Source organism: Engystomops pustulosus, chromosome 8 (assembly GCF_040894005.1).
Source record: "Engystomops pustulosus chromosome 8, aEngPut4.maternal, whole genome shotgun sequence".
In the NCBI taxonomy this organism is placed as follows: Eukaryota; Metazoa; Chordata; class Amphibia; order Anura; family Leptodactylidae; genus Engystomops; species Engystomops pustulosus.
In genome coordinates, this window is record NC_092418.1 from 52,980,208 (window position 1) to 52,999,307 (window position 19,100).

At 44.7% G+C, this 19,100-nt stretch overlaps 1 protein-coding gene across 4 annotated transcripts in view; it reads left to right on the plus strand.

Moving 5' to 3' along the window:
* Positions 1 to 19,100, plus strand: part of LOC140075287 (UTP--glucose-1-phosphate uridylyltransferase-like) — a 289,870-nt gene that overhangs the window by 224,768 nt on the left and 46,002 nt on the right. The gene's annotated exons all lie outside the window — the stretch shown is intronic.

A 19,100-nucleotide genomic window follows, 5' to 3' on the forward strand; every position in this document is an offset into this window, starting at 1 on the left:
TCAGTAAATTACACCCGCGAACCTCAACAGGGAAATGTTAACATCACATCTCTATCCGCTTTTAAGGTCACTACTAGATCTTTACCCACAAAATACGTATAGCATTTCTGATCCTTAATATGGTGAGGCGATTAACAGATCTTCAAATTGAAAGGTTATAAAGTGACTGTGTTCTTGGTGATTTTTCTGTGAAATAGATTACAGAAAATAGAAAAGAGATTATACATTATAACCACTTTCCAGTATTTCCAGTATAGTATAGGTTACTCAGATATATCAGAACAACTCAAGTAATATCCACAGTTCTGAATTCCAACTTTTTTTATTTGTAGAATTCTTGCCCTATCGCCGCCTGGTCTCTGCGGGGGTATATGATCAATTATGCATACTTTTAAGTGGACTTCTCTATGTTTCACTTTAGAAAAGAGACAGATACATCCACTCTTTTGTCTCTAATAGACTGTGTGTGGTTATTCAACCTCAATTTGAGTTCAGTGGTTGCCTCACCCACATACTATAATTGGCAAGGACATTCAAGAAGATACACCACATACATGGAATTACACGTCAAGTAGTGTCTAATGTTATAATCTCTCCCAGTACGGGAATCCGTAAATCTATTGCCTTTGACAATCATCTTGCAGTTAATGCAATTCAAACAAGGGAAAAAACCCTTCCTTTCCAGAGATAAAAATGTTTGGGACCTTTTTTCTAATGACCTAAATCCGATTTAACTAATCGATCCTTCAAATTATTCACCCACTTATAAGAAAATAGAGGGGGATTTTGGAGGATTCTTGGACTCTTTAAACCATCCCTTAACATGGGCCAGTGTTTCCTGATCACATTCGAAATGGCATGGCTTGAATCAGTGTATGTAGAGACAAAGGCAAATTCGGTTCGTCCCGATTCTCCAAATTTTTTGAATAAATTTGATTCGGTCCGAATGGAATCATGACGAATCACGTTAAAAAACAGGTATTTCCTGACTGCAGAGAGCCTGTAGGGTATTGTAGAACGTGGTGCCATGCTCAAATATGCATAGGGAGCATGGTTTGGTCTTCAAACAATGCTGTGTTTTAGTATGACTTGAATAAGACAGCCGCCGCTCTTAGAATCACTTCACTCTTCACTTCCATGTGCACTTACAGAGGCCAACTTGACCTAATAAGCAAAGCAGGAACGCAGCCTGACAAGGTAACGTCTGTGCCAGCTTGAAAGGACCTAGCTGAGGGCCAAAATCCCACTATAACATCAAAGAGGGAGGGGCGTGACCTGATGCCGACCTAGGAGGACGTGCGCCGCGGAGCTCCCGGGACCTGACACCCTATCACCTTGCATGGGCAGCCCTTCAGCCTGCTGCCCGGTGCCACAGGTACCTGCCCTCACCCTCCGGTGGCGGTATCATGGCGGTCACCGGTTCTGTGCCATTCCCCCGCACTTCAGCTCCCATAGCCGCCCGACACCGCGGCTGCCTGTTGGCGCGGTGAGGACCACCCGGGGGAGGAAAAACCCCCCTCCGTACAGATGGTGCTGCCGATCCACACTGCCAGACGTATTGCGGCAGTGCTGCAGCCGGCCCTGCACCATGCCGGAGGCGCCATCTCCTGGGACTCCCCTGCGCTGCCTGAGGCCTAGGCGCGCAGGGTTAAACCTGACACTGCCGGACTGCAGCCCGGAGTAAGGTAGGGAAGTAATTCCCCTGCTGCTGCCCACCTTTCACCTGGGGACCCCAAGCTGTGCAGCTCAGCAGGCACTGAGCCCTCCATACTCCCAGTGATCCCCTGTTCCTGGGTTCAGTTCTATATTAACCCTTGCAGTGCCGCTCCATTCTCCACATGGGCCCTGAATCTATCTCTGCTAATTACTGGACGCTAGGCTCCTCGATTGTTTATCACCTGCCCTCTCTGCCCAGACGCCATGGGTAACCGGAGTAAGACGGCTAAATTGCTCAAAGCTGCGTCCAGGGCGTCTGCGCCTCCATCGGATGATGAATGGACGCGCAGGAATGCTCCACATCCTAAGCCTTTCTTGCACAGATACAGTCGAATGCTGCTAAAAAGTTGGGGAAATTCTCCCGCACACGGCCCTGCTCTCCTTGGGGTCACCAAAGTCCTCCCCCTCCCTCTTTGAAGGCTCCCAGAGCCCCGCCACAGCTTGTGAGCTATGAGGAGGGCGCTGACCCACCTGACGCGGCCACAGATCTGGACGAATTTGCCGAGGTACTGGCGGCCATAAACAGGTGCCAGTCGAAACTTGTCACCAAGGTGGATGAACTGCGACAGGACTTTGTTTTATTAAGGCATGATGTCCATAGAGCCAAAGAACGAATCACCGAAACTGAACGCAGAATATCTGCGGTGGAGGATATCCAGAGGCCAATGCCGACACAGATCAGAGAGTTTCAGCGCCAGATGTCTGCATCCATCGATAGAGCTGATGACCTCGAAAACCGTCTGCGACGGAAAACAACGTCCGAGTGGTCGGCCTTCCCGAAAAAGTGGAGGGGTCAGACCCTGTATCCTTTTTTGAAAATTGGCTCAAAAATATGCTACCTGCAGATACCTTCTCACCGTTCTTCACAGTGGAAAGGGCCCATCGAGTGCCATCCCGCCCTGGCCCCCCTGGGGGCAATCGAAGACCCTTCCTGGCCCGGCTGCTGCATTTTAGAGACAGGGACTCTATCCTCAGGGCGGTCCGTACCAAGGGAGAAATTCGATACGCTAACAGCAGAGTTTCCTTTTATCCTGATTTCTCTGCATCAGTCAGGAAACAGCGCGCAGAATTCACCGAGGTTTGTGTCCGCCTCCGTGACAAGGGGTATAAATACTCCATGATGTACCCTTCCATGCTCCGAATTGTGGACGGCCAGAAGACTCGATTCTTCACCTGCCCAACCGAAGCCCTACATTGGGCTGATGTAGCTCCTCTAGCTCCTGCTAGAAGGCCCGCACCTCCTGAGTGACTGCACCGATATCCTTTTATTTGACATGCTGTGACAATGCATGGACTTAGTCCTGAATAGACGTCAAGGGGTTCCAAATTACTGTTATGGTTTTCTAATATTGGTTTACATTGGGGCACGCGCCTCGCACTCTCTATCCTTTGACTGATTTGCTTTCTTTTGCTCAACCTGGCCATATATGGTACCTCCCCCCTCTTCTCCCCCTCCCCTCTTCTCCTGCCCCCCCCCCCACTCTGTTACCACTCTCCCTCTATGTCTCCCTCCTCTCTCTTCCTCGCCCCCCTCCCCCTTGTGGGAGGGTCCCAGGGTTGTGGGTCCTGGGACAAATGGTGTAGGTTTGTCTTGAGTTAGGGACCACTGTTCTACTATTTGACTGTTAGTGGGTATAGGTCTACACTACTGCTGTTAGGGTGTTAGACAGGGGGGTTACAATCTTGGGATTGTTTGTTTGGTTCTGGTTATATTTGTTATGTTCTCTGTGGTATGAAAGGATGAATGCTTGGTTGCTCACGTCTCCTTCCCCACACCCCTTTCCCTTCCGCTAATATGTCTTCACTTAAAGTAATGAGCTGGAATGTAAGGGGACTCAACTCCAAATTCAAGAGGGTCCTGATATTAGATGTCATTAAGCGTCAGGCCCCCCACATTGTATGTATCCAAGAGACACACCTTACAGGTCAGAAAGTCCTCTCTCTGAAGCGGGCATGGGTAACTAGAGGATATCATTCCTCTTATTCTGTCTATGCTAGGGGAGTATCTATACTCATATCGAAAGCGCTTCCCATAGAAGTCATACAGGTAGCCCTGGATAATTTCGGCCGGTATGTAGTCATACATTGTGCCCTATGGGGCTTTACCTTCACAGTAGCGTCCATCTATGTCCACCCTCCCTTTGATCCAGTGGTGCTGCACCTAATATCCAATAAACTGGCTGCTATGCCTCCAAGTCCGATACTCTGCATTGGTGACTTCAATGCAGTCCCCAATCCCTCCTTGGATCGCACAAGCGGCCTAGATACAGGCTCGGTCCGTCTGAATGAGTGGCTCACTTCTCTAGACCTCGCCGATGTTTGGCGTGGTAAGCACCCTCGAGAGAGAATACTCATTCTATTCCTCTGTGCACAAGAGCTTCTCTCGGATTGATTTGGCATTTGTCTCCCCAGATATGTTACCGCACGTCGATCAAGTATCATATTGCCTGCGCAGTGCATCAGACCACTCCGCCTTGCTCATCAGTTTCCTTATAGGCCCCCCTAGCGACTCCTGCCTATGGCACCTGCACCCGGCCTGGCTCAAATCCCCAGCGGTCCAGAGTACTGACAGCGCACAGTGAGTTCTGAGACGTACATTCAATCCATCCTGATCCCCTCCTAGTCTGGGACTACTACAAGTCCTTTGTGCGGGGAGCATTTATATCGGGGGTAGCAGGCCATAGAAAGTCGTTGAATGTGCAGCAGGAGAGGCTGACTGCTGCACTAGTGACTGCAGAAAAGGAATATCTAGAGAAGCCTACTCCGGGGAGTAAAAAGACTTGGGCACAGACGCAGAGGAATCATCTAGCTGTAGTGAAGGAGCGCACCAGCAAGCGCCTGCTAGCCAGGGAAGCGTCCATCTTTGAATTTGGAGATAAAAATGGGAAGTTGCTGGCGTATCTCTCGTGGGCCGAACGTCCTTGTGCTTCCTTTCCTTCTATCCTTGACGGTAACGGAGCCTTAATGACAGAACCCCGGGCCACAAACATGGTATTTCACGACTTCTACTCTCCTCTTTACAGCTCCAGATTGTCCGCCTCTTCCGTTGAGATTTCCAGTTTTCTTGATAGTCTTCCACTTTGGAGTCTCACACCCGCGCAGTATTTGGAGCTTGATGCCCCGCTCTCGGCGGAGGAGGTGGAACTGGCCATCCAATCGTTACCTCCCGGTAAGACACCTGGACTTGACAGGCATCTTCTTAGCCTGTACTCCGCTGCGCTTGACAGTGGTTCCCTCCCTGACTCCATGCGTGAAGCCCTTATTGCAGTTCTTCCCAAGCTTGGTAAGGACCCGCTGCTCCCCGACTCATACCGTCCTATTTCCCTCCTAAATTCAGATGTTAAAATACTAGCAATACTATACAAAGACTACACCTAAACATAGCGGAGGCATAGAGATAATCAGTCCCTGGGTTTATATTATCCTTAGACAATTGCAAGGCGTTTGATTCTGTGGAGTGGCCCTATTTTTGGACCCTTTGGCCCTCGCTTCACAGCATTAGTTAGATTATTGTATAACGACCCTTAGGCCAGGGTAAGGACCAAACTCAATATCTCACCCACTCTCCCTATGGGGACTAGACAGGGTTGCCCACTATCTCCTCTTCGCACTTGCCATTGAACCCCTCGCTGTGCGATCCATCACTCCGATGGCATTAAAGGCATCACTAGAGGTACTGTTATTGAAAAGGTATCCCTTTATACTGATGATACACTGGTATACCTTGGGGTTGTGGGCCCCTCTCTGGAATCCCTTCTGTCCCTGATAGAACGGTATGGGGGGTTCTCAGGTCTTTGGGTTAACTGGGATAAATCGGCCCTCCTTCCCTTATCATGTGCAGGGGTACACTCCCTCCCAGTCCCAATCCAGGTGGTGTCCACTTTTAAATATCTAGGAGTCCAGGTATCACGTAAGGTTCAGGCATATACGGAGTTAAACATTACACCCCTGATAACTGCGACGGAATCGCACTTAAAAGCCTTGTCCATTCTCCCCTTGTCCCTCTACGGGCGTATTAACATATTCAAAATGATCTTCCTCCAAAAATTTCTATATCTTTTCCATGCTTGTCCTATACTGCTTCCTAAGAGCCTGTTTAAACCCATAGATGTCATTCTTAGATCCTTCTACTGGCAGGGTGGCGCCCCACGCTTCAGTTTTGCGCTGCTTCAAGCTCCCAAGTCTAGGGGTGGGCTGGCGACCCCTGATCTGTATCTTTATTACCTGGCTTCTCAGCTAGTACCCAGTGGTGTATAGACATAGACATGGATAATGCGGCTACTGCACTGGTTGCGGCCCTGGTAGGTTCTTATGAAGCCCTTACAAACCTGTTATAAAGATTGTTCTCCAGCTCACCAAGATCGTGGCAGGTCTTTTTCCATAGCACGGATCCTCCCCGCTGCAGGGCAATACATCCACAAGAAACACTTCAGAATCCAGCTTTTGTTTGGGATAAAACCGCCTTTATTTAATCCTTCATGGCATCCAACAGGTAGAATACAGGTGGAGCGGTCAGGCTCGTCAACGCGTTTCCAGCACAATTAAGTGCTCTTACTCATGACTGAGGGGTATGGTTGATTAGCCGGTTTAAATATCCGCGCTAAGTTCATCAACTCCTCCCCTCCAGTCAGCCCTGACCAATCAAATATAGTCTCAATATAACTCAATGTAACCCGATGCCATTCTCGGGATCCCGGTCACGTGACATCATCATGTGATCCGTCACTCGACATGGCAATATCGCGATCCTCCCTTCAACACCAACAACTGCAGAGGGCTGGAGATGGGTCCATCCCGGACCAACCAGTATGGTGTTATGGCTCTGAATACTTCTTTGAAGGTAATGTTACGGGGGTTCTTGTGGGCCGTCACCTCCGTTTGGTCCATCGATGGAAACCGGTTCCCCAGATCCCTGTAATGGAATATAAAGATATTAAAATATTAAAACTAGATCAGGATGTTATAAGAACATGGTACATATGTACATACATGAGACAGAAAAAGAAAAAATATACATACATATGCGCCAACAAAAGAGTTGTTTAAACATATGGGGGCAAGTATATATGGTTAAAACACAAGAAAAATGCAAAGAAAACAATGTAATGATAAGGGACCCAGCGTACTTATATTTTATGTATTTTGACATAGTCTAGGGTACATTAGTTCATTTTTGTAATTCATTCCCAAAGGAAAGACTGTTTTGAGTTTAAATTGCCAATAGGCTTCTCTATTTCTTAAAAGTGAACCTATGTTACCACCTCGTTTGGGAACAAAAACCTTTTCAAATGCATACGTTCTCAGACTAGATATTCTACCACCGTGTACAGTGACAAAGTGCTTTGATATCCCAGATAAATTCTTTCCTTCTGGATTTTTTATATCCTTTAAATGCTCCAAAAATCTGGTCTTAAATTTCCTGCTGGCCTGTCCTATATATTGCATTTGGCACTCATCACAAAACATGGTGTAAATCACATTCGTGCTGTTACAGTTTAAGAAATTTTGTATGGTGTATTTGGGGTTCCCAGATGTGTCAGTGAGTATTTTGACATAGTGACAGGTTTTGCAAGGTGTAATTCCACATTTAAAGAACCCAACAAGGTTCAACCATGTTTTTTGAGTTTTGTTGGATTACGTCAGCACCATTGAAGGAGATAAGGTGCCCCCTATAGTTTTGTTTCTTCTGGAAACGATACCGCATCCCCCCTGTAATATTTTTTCTAATACAGGATTTTCGTTAAGGAGGGACAAGTGTTTTAGGACAATCTTTTTGATATCCTGGAACTGTGGTGTATAGTTTAGCACCAGTGTTGGTCTGTCATTTTTTGTGTTCCTAGGCATCCTTCTTGCATGTAATGATTCATTGGTTTCACCATCATGGAGGGGCAGTAGTGACTCTCTCTGTTTTCTATCTGTAATAATTTTGTCTCTCTCCAACATCCAATTTTTATACCCTCTGGCTTTCAGTCTGCTTGTTATTTTTGTGGTTTCTTTCTCATAATCTTCATTATTACTACAGTTACGTCTTGCCCTGGTCATTTCACCCACTGGGATCGATTTAATCGTATGTTGTGGGTGTTGACTGTTCCCAAATAAGATGGTGTTGCCTGCCATGGGCTTTCTGTGTGTACTTGTTTTGATTGTGTCCCCGGTATACCCACTAATTGTAAGTCCAAAAATACCATTGTCCCAGGGTCCACACAGTGGGTAAACTGTAATCCACATTCATTTTGATTGATATGCTCTACAAAGAGTGGTATGGCAGACACATCGCCACCCCAAATAATCAGGATGTCGTCAATGTATCTGCCATACCACTCCACGCAGGCTCTAAAGGGATTGTTAGGGCTGTAAATGACAGATTCCTCCCACCATGCCAACACTAGGTTGGCTAGGGACGGGGAGAACTTTGCCCCCATACTTACACCCCGTGTCTGTAAGAAAATGACAAACCTCCATAATGAATGCACACAGGTTGTTATCATACGAGCTGTGATGTTCAAGGTGGAATTGTAGGGCTTTCAAGGCTATGTCATGCAGAATTGATGGATAAAGGGCCACTACATCACAACTGACCCATGTAAAGCTGTCATGCCAAACTTTGTTATGCATAGCCCCTAGTACATCCCCGCTATCTTTTAGGAAACCCAGTATTCTTTGTACTAGGGGTTGCAAAAAGTGGTCCAACCATCCGCATAGATTCTCATTGATCGATCCAATGCCCGAGATGATTGGTCTCATAGGTGGTGGACAGATCCCTTTGTGCATTTTTGGAAGACCATGTAGGATGGGGGTGATAGGGTGTGGGACTACTATTCTTTCTATTTGTTTTTCATTTAATACTCCCAAAGCCAACCCTTCCCTACAAATTTCCCGCAGTTTGTTGGAGAACACCTGCGTGGGGTCTCCTTCCAATTCTCTGTATGTCCCTGTGTCAGACAAGAGGAGCCCAATCTGATCCATATAGTCCTTTTTGTTCAGGACAACGACTGAGCCCCCCCTTGTCTGACATCCTGATTACTACATCCTCCCAACTCGAAATTAGTTTGAAGGCTAATCTTTGTTTGTATGTCATGTTGTGTGTGTCCTTAGAGTTGGCCCTAGAAATATTGTCATGTAGTTCTCTTATGTTCCTTTCAACACGTTCTTGGAACAAATTAATTGAATCTGTTCTCTCCTTGGTGGGATAGAAAGTGGGGTTTTTTATGTAGTAGGGTCTCGGGTTCCCTATTTGTACATAGTTAGAGTCCAGTGATTGTAATGTATTAAGAGTTATTTGGGATTGAAAATCTAAGGTTTTAAATTCATTAAAAACATAACCATCATCATTGTTTTCCAGGATAGACATGTCATCATTCACATTGTAAAAATATTTTCTAATGGTAAGATCTCTAACAAATTTGTTGATATCTCTCATAGTATCAAAAGCATTGAAGTCCCTAGTCGGGACAAAGTTCATGGCAAGGCGTAGTACTGACCTTTGGTCGTCCGTCAGAGCATGATCAGACAGATTGACAATGTCCAAAGATGTTAGTTGTTCTTTTGGCTCCTCAGCCTTCTCGTGGGGATGCCCTCCTGTTGTTTTGTGTTTGTGCTTCCTCCCCCCACATTGTTTTTTTGCTGGTGTATCTTTCGTATTTTTTTCTTTTTATAATATGATGTTTTTTTCTTAGATCCATTGTCAACTTCTGAATCTATTGAATCACCCGAATCTCTTTCAGTTGAAGTGAAGCTGACATTGCGTTTACTTTGACTATACCCCAGATTGGATCTTCGCCTCAGGATGGTTTTGGGAGTGTGTGGGGGTTTTTCCCATCTCCCCCATTTGTAAACTTGTTTATTATTGTAGTCGAATTGATCCCTTGCAAGTGTATTTTTCTTTGATCTGTCTGATCATGCTCTGACGGACGACCAAAGGTCAGTACTAAGCCTTGGCATGAACTTTGTCCCGACTAGGGACTTTAATGCTTTTGATACTATGAGAGATATCAACAAATTTGTTAGTGATCTTACCATTAGAAAATATTTTTACAATGTGAATGATGACATGTATATCCTGGAAAACAATGATGATGGTTATGTTTTAAATGAATTTAAAACCTTAGATTTTCAATCCCAAATAACTCTTAATACATTACAATCACTGGACTCTAACTATGTACGAATAGGGAACCCGAGACCCTACTACATAAAAAACCCCACTTTCTATCCCACCAAGGAGAGAACAGATTCAATGGGGGTCATTTACTAAGGGCCCGATTCGCGTTTCCCCGACGTGTTACCCGAATATTTCCGATTTGCGCCGATTTTCCCTTTATTGCACCGGGATTTTGGCACACGCGATCAGCTTGTGTCGCATCGGCGCTGGCATGCATGCGACGGAAATCGGGGGGCGTGGCCGAGCGAAAACCCGACGGATTCGGAAAAACCGCCACATTTAAAACAATAAAAGTCGACACATGTAGGGGTAAGGGGCACACCCAATAACATTCTTGTTGAAATGGTTCACCTCCAATCTTTTTGAGCTTTTTTTATTGGAGAACTGACAACATGTTTTTTATGTGGTGGTGCTCGTACCCATAACAGTAACAGGTATATAATTGTTTGTTCATGCAAAATTTGAGAGAAAGAGAAAGGTAGACACTCACCACATTTTCTGCCCACGCAAGTGGTTCTATATAGGCCAAACAACTAGAGCTATGTTCACAAGGTTTAGAGAACCCAAGCGGCAAAGGAGCACCGCGTTTGATCGAACATATACAGTCAATACATAAAGGAAACACTAACCTACTCACATTTGCAGGCTTAGAACAAGTCCCCATACCTACATGTGGAGGGGACCGACATAAATTATTACTAAGAAAGGAAGCCCAATGGATCATGAAAACAGAGGCGATGGGCCATTTAGGCTTAAACGACAAAAACGACATGGGAGTGTTTTTGTAGAAACTTAAGAATAAAAGGGTACAGAACCGATTGATACCATTATAATACGTACAAACCTGCACCCCTGCACTGATTTCACTGTCCCTTCTAATATATATGCCCAGAATGTAACACATATGTTAAGAATGTCGTTTATGAAAAAGCATGGTAACCGGATCTAAAACAGTGGAATATCCAGTGCTATTACCTAATGTTTAAATTATGCCCAAATAGGTCATGAAATATGACAAACTACTATGTTATGCTTCACACTAAATCATGACAAACTGTTATGCTATGTCTCACGTTAAATTGGTGTAAATGTATGGGATACGTAATAAGCACCAAACCTCCAAATATTTACCCTAGATATTTGCTCCGTGTAGATCCACCCCCTTTCTGCTGACGCGGGGAGTTACGAATGTAGAACTACGCCCTGTAGAATCTACCCCGGCTCTCTTTCAGTCTCCTCTCAGTCCTCCTTCCAGTCCGATCATACGGAGACGCCCTCGTTTAGTGTTGATAGTAGGTAATAGTTTCCATTCAGGTCCGCCTACCCGGCAGAAATAATTTGATCCATTTGGCTGCGAACAGCGCAGCGGTTCCCGTTCAGGTCCGACAATGCATCTTGTTAGATTAAAAGGGCGGAGTTGACGCTAGGTCACTCCGCCTCACTCTGTTTTTAACCAATCACATATCTATTAAGGTGAAGGTGTGTCTGAGCTACGTAGTAGCTACCTCTGGCGGCCTGATTTAAAAATCAGGTGTGGACGCCAAAGGCTTCAGGCAAGATGAAGCGTTGACAGTAACGCGAAACGACTCGTCCCTGGAACGCTCATTAGCACGATATTCTCCTCTCCCTGTGTATGCCAATTTTAAAGATGTACGAATAAACGAAGAATTTTAAGAAAACGTGGTGAGTGCCTACCTTTCTCTTTCTCTCAAATTTTGCTAAAACAATAAAAGTGTCGCTTGGGACGCGCTTACCTTCACTTGGTCCGGCTCGGTGAAGTTAAGTACGTTCAGATGCTTTTAAGCGCAGCAGCGCCACCTGGTGGATGGCGGAGGAACTACCTTGATGAATCCCGGCCGGACCCGAATCCACCGCAGAGAAAGCGCCGCTGGATTGCGAACGGACCTGGTAAGTAAATCTGCCCCAATGAATTTGTTCCAAGAACATGTTGAAAGGGACATAAGAGAACTACATGACAATATTTCTAGGGCCAACTCTAAGGACACACACAACATGACATACAAACAAAGATTAGCCTTCAAACAAATTTCGAGTTGGGAGGATGTAGTAATCAGGATGTCAGACAAGGGGGGCTCAGTCGTTGTCCTGAACAAAAAGGACTATATGGATCAGATTGGGCTCCTCTTGTCTGACACAGGGACATACAGAGAATTGGAAGGAGACCCCACGCAGGTGTTCTCCAACAAACTGCGGGAAATTTGTAGGGAAGGGTTGGCTTTGGGAGTATTAAATGAAAAACAAATAGAAAGAATAGTAGTCCCACACCCTATCACCCCCATTCTACATGGTCTTCCAAAAATGCACAAAGGGATCTGTCCACCACCTATGAGACCAATCATCTCGGGCATTGGATCGATCAATGAGAATCTATGCGGATGGTTGGACCACTTTTTGCAACCCCTAGTACAAAGAATACTGGGTTTCCTAAAAGATAGCGGGGATGTACTAGGGGCTATGCATAACAAAGTTTGGCATGACAGCTTTACATGGGTCAGTTGTGATGTAGTGGCCCTTTATCCATCAATTCCGCATGACATAGCCTTGAAAACCCTTCAATTCCACCTTGAACATTACAGCTCGTATGATAACAACCTGTGTGCATTCATTATGGAGGTTTGTCATTTTTAACTGGGACACAACTTTTTTATGTTTGATTCGAAATTTTTCTTACAGGCAGCCAACCTAGTGTTGGCATGGTGGGAGGAATCTGTCATTTACAGCCCTAACAATCCCTTTAGAGCCTGCGTGGAGTGGTATGGCAAATACATTGACGACATCCTGATTATTTGGGGTGGCGATGTGTCTGCCATACCACTCTTTGTAGAGCATATCAATCAAAATGAATGTGGATTACAGTTTACCCACTGTGTGGACCCTGGGACAATGGTATTTTAGGACTTACAATTAGTGGGTATACCGGGGACACAATCAAAACAAGTACACACAGAAAGCCCACGGCAGGCAACACCATCTTATTTGGGAACAGTCAACATACGATTAAATCGATCCCAGTGGGTGAAATGACCAGGGCAAGACGTAACTGTAGTAATAATGAAGATTATGAGAAAGAAACCACAAAAATAACAAGCAGACTGAAAGCCAGAGGGTATAAAAATTGGATGTTGGAGAGAGCCAAAATTATTACAGATAGAAAACAGAGAGTCACTACTGCCCCTCCATGATGGTGAAACCAATGAATCATTACATACAAGAAGGATGCCTAGGAACACAAAAAATGACAGACCAACACTGGTGCTAAACTATACACCACAGTTCCAGGATATCAAAAAGATTGTCCTAAAACACTTGCCCCTCCTTAAAGGAAACCTACCACTTGAAGTGGCAGGTTTCCGAGGGCAATACCGGGCACCAGCTCAGGGTGAGCTGGTGCCGGAGCTTATTTTAGTTAGTGTTTTAAACCGCGGTTTAAAACACTTTTTAAACTGTATAGCCGGCGCAGGCAGGTACGCGCTCGGCGCTTACCATGCGCGCGGCTCTCATTCACTTCCTATGTAGCCGCGCGCACGGTAAGCGCCGAGCGCGTACCTGCCTGCGCCGGCTATAAAGTTTAAAAAGTGTTTTAAACCGTGATACCGCGGTTTAAAACACTAACTAAAATAAGCTCCGGCACCAGCTCACCCTGAGCTGGTGCCCGGTATTGCCATCGGAAACCTGCCACTTCAAGTGGTAGGTTTCCTTTAACAAAAATCCTGTATTAGAAAAAATATTACATGCGGTATCGTTTCCAGAAGAAACAAAACTATAGGGGGCACCTTATCTCCTTCAATGGTGCTGACCCAATCCAACAAAACTCAAAAAACATGGTTGAACCTTGTTGGGTTCTTTAAGTGTGGAATTACACCTTGCAAAACCTGTCACTGTGTCAAAAATGAGAAAATACTCACTGACACATCTGGGAACCCCAAATACACCATACAAAATTTCTTAAACTGTAACAGCACGAATGTGATTTACACCATGTTTTGTGATGAGTGCCAAATGCAATATATAGGACAGGCCAGCAGGAAATTTAAGACCAGATTTTTGGAGCATTTAAAGGATATAAAAAATCCAGAAGGAAAGAATTTATCTGGGATATCAAAGCACTTTGTCACTGTACACGGTGGTAGAATATCTAGTCTGAGAGCGTATGAATGTGAAAAGGTTTTTGTTCCCAAACGAGGTGGTAACATAGGTTCACTTTTAAGAAATAGAGAAGCCTATTGGCAATTTAAACTCAAAACAGTCTTTCCTTTGGGAATGAATTACAAAAATGACCACTACTAATTGTTAACACTCGTCCCCATACATCCAACCCTAGACTATGTCAAAATACATAAAATATAAGTACGCTGGGTCCCTTATCATTACATTGTTTTCTTTGCATTTTTCTTGTCTATGTGTTTTAACCATATATACTTGCCCCCATATGTTTAAACAACTCTTTTGTTGGGGCATATTTTTCTGTCTCATGTATGTACATATGTACCATGTTCTTATAACATCCTGATCTAGTTTTAATATTTTAATATCTTTATATTCCAATACAGGGATCTGGGGAACCGGTTTCCATCGATGGACCAAACGGAGGTGACGGCCCACAAGAACCCCCGTAACATTACCTTCAAAAAAGTATTCGGAGCCATAACACCATACTGGTTGGTCCGGGATGGACCCATCTCCAGCCCTCTGCAGTTGTTGGTGTTGAAGGGAGGATCGCGATATTGCCGTGTCGAGTGACGGATCACGTGATGATGTCACGTGACCGGGATCCCGAGAATGGCATCGGGTTACTAAGACAACGGAGCACGGAACTCCGTAATATGCCCACGTCGATACACTTTTTATTTATTACACTGCAGATAGTGTTTAATGTTATGCAAGGCACAATGGAAGTTTTAATATGTATGTACAGAAATTATATGTATTTTACCTGTGTTAAAAAGTTATATTGAGACTATATTTGATTGGTCAAGGCTGACTGGAGGGGAGGAGTTGATGAACTTAGCGCGGATATTTAAACCGGCTAATCAACCATACCCCTCAGTCATGAGTAAGAGCACTTAATTGTGCTGGAAACGCGTTGACGAGCCTGACCGCTCCACCTGTATTTTACCTGTTGGATGCCATGAAGGATTAAATAAAGGCGGCTTTATCCCAGACAAAAGCTGGATCCTGAAGTGTTTCTTACAAACCTGCTGTCTGTATACAAGTCCCCATCTGATACCCCACTCCCCCTACGTACAGTAGCGGTGTGCTGGCGCAGGGCACAAACCCTGGTAGAACCGAGCAGCTCTCCCCCTCTCTCGCCTTGGACTCCTTTGTGGCTAAATCCATGGCTCTCCCACTTCCTCTTCCTCCCAGCTGGACAATGTTGGGGGGAGGGGGCTGGGGTGAAATTTGTAGGTCAGCTCTTATACCCGGAGGCAGAATTACTCAGCTTTAACGAGATAAGGGAGAGACATACTGTAAATCATACGGCTAGCTTCTATTACACGCAACTGCGACATGCATTCAAAGCCCAATTCGGCTCCTTTAGCATGACAGTGAAATTCTCCAAACTCTGATGAGTTCCCTGGACCTCCCTAAGCCACTCACTCAGTGCTATGCTCTACTACAAGAACAAAAGTCCAGACCATTTGATAGAGCCCGTGAATGCTGGAGACCTGATATCCCTGAGCTGTCGGATGATGACTGGAGGGGAGGTAGAACTGTCCTACTTCACATCTGTAATGAGTGCGAGGGACTTCATGATCCGATCTAAATTCCTCCATCGAGTATATTTCACCCCTGCTAGACTGTTCCGCATGGGAGCAATGCCCAATGATCTTTGCTTTCGCTGTCAGACTGAAGCCGGATCCTTCCTGCATTGTGTCTGGTCCTGCCCTAGGGTTCATGTCTTCTGGTCTGAAGTGCTGGAGTTCCTAAATCTACACTTTGACTTCCTACGCTTATTGTCTCCCTCTGTGTGTCTCCTCGGCATCATAAATGAAGTTGTGAATGGCCGCTATGACAAAATATTCTTTAGGTTTGTCTTATACTATGCCACTATGTACTATGCTACTATACTATACTATGCCACAGGGTAGCACAATGATATAGTGTGGAGGTGGCATCAGTAGCAGCAGATTGGCGACGCCACATCCATTATACATTACAGTTTTCCTAAAATAATCAGGCCTTTGACAAAAAAGAAGTCAATTGGAAGTAGGACAGAAACTGAAGTATGGGGGGTATACTTGAAAAGAAAATGCCCAAAAATTTTTTATAAACTATGGGGAAAATGGTTGAATACGACAGGACTTCCGAATAGAGCTTCGATAGATTTACGCAATAGCTCTCACTACCAGTTGATGACTGTAAAGATAGCTACAGCTACGTTCTAGACCTTCTCAGGGGGGAAAACTACCATCGTAGTTACTCGTCTGTGGGGTGCAGGGCTCCCTGCTCTCTAGGTATGACCCGTGTGGATTGATTATCTGGTCCTTAAGCATAGTTAAAAATTTGGTCTTCATCTGTCTGCTGTAGGGAATGTGGGTGGGGGAGGAGCAGGGGCGGACTGGCCATTGTACCCACCGGGAATTTTCCCGGTGGGCCGGTCGGTCCTGGGCCGGTCTGCGGCCGGTCCGGAGCTGGTCCGGGGCCGGTCCGCACTTCCTACAACTTTTGATTTAATCTATAGTACCTGCATCGTACGATGCAGGTACTATTGATTAGTACACAGACGCAGCGCAGCACCGCTGCTTCTGCGTCTGTGTATACAGGCAGCTACACAGGTCGCGCAACTGACGTCATTGCGCGACCTGTGTAGCGTGTCAGCTCTCCGGCCCTCCGTAGCTCCGCGGCTCGGTGTGGAGGCGCGGAGCAGTGACGTCACTATCCCGCACCTCTACACCAAGCTACAGAAGACCGGAGACGGGAAGAAACCTGCGCCAGAGGTGAGTATTATGTTTGTTTTGTTTTTTTTAAATTATAGAATGGGTAGCATTAATTATGCCTGGGGCGGGGGATTGCATTGTTTTATCTATCTGGGGTAGGGGGCATTATTATATGTCTGGGGAGAGGGGACTATTCTATATCTGGGGCTGGCAGGGGGTAATTATTATTATTATTATTATATGTCTGGGGAAGGGGGGGATTATTATATGTCTGGGGCAGGGGGGGGGTTATTCTATATCTGGGGCAGGCAGGGGGCATTATTATATGTCTGGGGCAGGGGAGGGGGATTATTCTATATCTGGGGCAGGCAGGGGGCATTATTATATGTCTGGGGCGGGGGGGGGATTATTGTATTTCTGGGGCTGGCAGGGGGCATTATTATATGTCTGGGGCGGGGGGGGGGGATTATTGTATATCTGGGGCTGGCAGGGGGCATTATTATATGTCTGGGGGGGGGGGGTTATTCTATATCTGGGGCTGGCAGGGGGCATTATTATATGTCTGGGGTGGGGGTGGGGATTATTCTTTATCCGGGGCTGGCAAGGGGCATTATTATATAGTCATATATAGTTATAGGGTCATAGTCGGAGCTCTATCAATACTGGGGTGGAGGGGGGGGGGGGTTAAGGGGGTTAAAGGAGACAAAGAAGAAATAAAATATCCTTACCGTTACATTATGTTACATTATGGGGCACTATTTGTGTGGTACTAATATTTCAGGGGGCTCTATTACAGTATTTGGGGCACAGTATTGGTGGTAGCAGAAGAAGGGACAATGGAAAAGTGCAGAACATAAGACGTCTGTGTGGTAAACTCTGCAGGAAAGCTGTGTACCTGGAGGAAGAGACAAGGTGATGGTGGAACTAATGGAGAAGAGGAACGAGAACAATCCGGGGATACGTCACCTGATGTCACTGAATGCAATAGGTGAGGATCTCATGTGTTTTCTGTAGTTGTATATGATAAATACTGATTTTTTTTCATGTTCGCTTCTGTGTATATATATATGTAGTATTATAGTAGTTATATTCCTGTACATAGGGGGCAGTATTATAGTAGTAATATTCTTGTACATAGGGGGCAGTATTATAGTAGTTATATTCTTGTACATAGGGGGCAGTATTATAATAGTTATATTCCTGTACATAGGGGCAGTATTATAGTAGATATATTCTTGTACATAGGGGCAGTATTATAGTAGTTATATTCTTGTACATAGGGGGAAGTATTATGGTAGTTATATTCTTGTACATAGGGGGCAGTATTATAGTAGTTATATTCTTGTACATAGGGGGCAGTATTATAGTAGTTATATTCTTGTACATAGGTGGCAGTATTATAGTAGTTATATTCTTGTACATAGGGGGCAGTATTATAGTAGTTATATTCTTGTACATAGGTGGCAGTATTATAGTAGTTATATTCTTGTACATAGGGGGCAGTATTATAGTAGTTATATTCTTGTACATAGGGGGCAGTATTATAGTAGATATATTCTTGTACATAGGGGGCAGTATTATAGTAGTTATATTCCTGTACATAGGGGGCAGTATTATAGTAGATATATTCTTGTACATAGGGGGCAGTATTATAGTAGTTATATTCGTGTACATAGGGGGCAGTATTATAATAGTTATATTCCTGTACATAGGGGCAGTATTATAGTAGATATATTCCTGTACATAGGGGGCAGTATTATAGTAGTTATATTCTTGTACATAGGGGGCAGTGTTATAGTAGTTATATTCTTGTACATAGGGGACAGTATTATAGTAGTTATATTCCTGTACATAGGGGGCAGTATTATAGTAGTTATATTCTTGTACATAGGGGCAGTATTACAGTAGTTATATTCTTGTACATAGGAGCAGTATTATAGTAGTTATATTCTTGTACTTGGGGGGGGGGCAGTATTATAGTAGTTATATTCTTGTACATAGGGGGCAGTATTATAGTAGTTATATTCTTGTACATAGGGGGCAGTATTATAGTAGTTATATTCTTGTACATAGGGGGCAGTATTATAGTAGTTATATTCCTGTACATAGGGGGCAGTATTATAGTAGTTATATTCTTGCACATAGGGGGCAGTATTATTGTAGTTATATTCTTGCACATAGGGAGCAGTATTATAGTAGTTATATTTTTGTACATAGGGGGCAGTATTATTGTAGTTATATTCTTGTACATAGGGGGCAGTATTATAGTAGTTACATTCTTGTACATAGGGGGCAGTATTATAGTAGTTATATTCCTGTACATA